Source organism: Penaeus monodon, chromosome 11 (genome assembly GCF_015228065.2).
Source record: "Penaeus monodon isolate SGIC_2016 chromosome 11, NSTDA_Pmon_1, whole genome shotgun sequence".
NCBI lineage: Eukaryota > Metazoa > Arthropoda > Malacostraca > Decapoda > Penaeidae > Penaeus > Penaeus monodon.
In genome coordinates, this window is record NC_051396.1 from 50,543,818 (window position 1) to 50,546,317 (window position 2,500).

At 32.4% G+C, this 2,500-nt stretch overlaps 1 protein-coding gene across 1 annotated transcript in view; it reads right to left on the reverse strand.

The window, feature by feature from the left end:
* Positions 1-2,338: 2,338 nt before the first annotated feature.
* LOC119578403 (nucleolar protein dao-5-like) overlaps positions 2,339-2,500 on the reverse strand; it is a 2,342-nt gene continuing 2,180 nt past the window's right edge. The window contains exon 1 of the mRNA XM_037925991.1: positions 2,339-2,500. This exon is cut by the window's right edge and continues 2,180 nt beyond it. The gene's annotated coding sequence lies outside the window, so the exon portion shown is untranslated.

Sequence of the window (2,500 nt, forward strand, 5' to 3'; positions counted from 1 at the left end):
AAAGAGAGGGGTATAGAGATAGATGGATAGATATAGATAGAGAGGGATATAGAGATGGGTAGATAGATAGATAGACAGAGATAACAATAGACAAGTAGATAGATAGACAGAGAGAGAGAGAGAGAGAAAGAGAGAGAGGGAGGGAGGGAGAGAGAGAGAGAGAGAGAGAGAGAGAGAGAGAGAGAGAGAGAGAGAGAGAGAGAGAGAGAGAGAGAGAGAGAGAGAGAGAGAGGCAGATAGAACGAGAGACGGAGGCAGAGACAAGGACGGATATAGCGATATACAGATAGATAGACGGAGACAGAGATCGATATAGAAATAGATAAATAGACAGTGACAGAGAGCGATATAGAGATAGAGAGATAAATAAATAGAGAGAGAGGAGGATAGACAGACTGACAGATAGATAGATAGATAGATAGATATATAGAGATAGAGAGATAGAGAGAGAGAGAGAGAGATAATGAGATTGTGCGTGCGTGTGTGTGCAACTGAATTTATGTGTACTCTAATAGGCTCATAAAATACGCAAAGGTTTTGATTATATCCTTGTTTACGACCCCATAACATTAGCGCCGTTAAGACAAAGTAAATCTCATCTCTGCTGTCATGTTATTTTAACCAACAGTTACTTATGAAAGCAACACCAATTCATTTTTACGTTTCCATGAAAAAAAATCGTTAATAACAGAGTCATAGTATATAATGATTATCAAATAGATCTATAATAAAAAATGATAAAAAAAACACTACAGCTGGCCGATATGTATTATAAATTATAGTTCTAGGAAACCCAGGAATTAAACTATATTTTCCAAAAAGCATTATATGTATAATTTCTGTTCTTATATATTCCAATATACCTTTATATCTATCTTTGTTAACAGAAGAAAAGATTCCTCCAGATTTATCCTGAGAAAGTTCAGTAGCAAGTTTTCCAGTCTGTCGTTTTCCAATGTTGTAATTTACATAATCAATACAGGAATGCGGCTAAAGCTTTCATATCAACGTAAAATTTACTATCTTATATTATTTCCCTTTCGACAAAACAAGTTTATTTTATCTTCAATGTCTCTAATGGAGGGATAATGATTTTGAAAAAAAAAAAAAGTAAATACGTTTCCTTAAACATACAGTTCTACGAAGAAAAAGAAATATATTTTTTTAAATAATAAATAAAAGTTTGTTCCTGGAGTTGTATAACTTTCCTCTTCAGACACATTGCTTCTAGTAAAAAGAAATTTCCCTTACACCTTTATGGGTCTGCACACGTGTGAAAATACAGACACACACACACTTATATTGGCACACGGAATACATGCATACATATATACATACATACATATACACATACATACATAATCATACACATGCAGGCAAGCATACAGACATACATACATACACATACATACATGCACATACACATTCATGCAAACATACATACATAGACATACATAAGTATACAACATGCATACAAACATACATACATACATATAGAGAGAGGCAAACAGACATGTATATGTGTATATACAAAGTGAAATTCAAACAAAAAATTTTAATCAACACATGGTCCCATATTTTGCTAACAATTGAGTCCTTTGTATGACATGGCAAACTAAAAAAAAAATCTTTCATCCACATTTTAACCCTGATATAATACTTTGTATGACATAACAAATAAATATTCAAACAAGTTATTAATTTCACGATAGCAGCATTTTTACATACACATTCATATCAGTATTTTAAAATGACATTCATCCTATCTACTCATCCTAAACGGACTTTTCAACATATATTTGATCCTGGATACATATTGCGACAGTTCAAGTCTTGCAACATCATGCAATGCAACACCACCATCATTATCAGTGTAATAAACCAGACTTAAAGGCGATGTCACACTGCCCGACCTCATCACACTCATTTGCATATCGAGACTTCCTTCAAAGTCTTTTAAAAGTCTTTGTTATTTGATTTCTGAAGATCATTTTAACGTAATTGAAATTGTTATATATTGTATTTTGATTTCATAGTGTATTGGTATTTTTCAATATTATAAATAGAAATATTAATCAATTTCGTAAAGCGCAATATTCCCGATAAACAAAAAAAAATCCTTAGTTGCCTAACTTAATCGATAAGTATTTTAACTTTTACTCTGACTTTCTGCATAGTTGGTGAAAGTTGATAATGGCATAATAACGAAAAGTTTTTTATCCTGTGTTTTGGTGAAAAATTCTAAAATAGTCACTAATTCGCTAATAGTCACCAAAGAAAAACAGCGGAATATAATGAAATCGCGTGAAATTTGAGAATATAAGTTTTATTCATATGTACAGAATGGAAGACAATACAGTGTATAGAAGAAAAAAAAACATCAGCTTCAAAATAAGTTTTCGTTGCAAATGCAGCAATCAATAGCCATTAGAAGAAGGTTGTTTCTGTTTACCGGATTCCTTCTTGACGGTGATGGGTTGGTTTTACCTTTGTTTTGCTT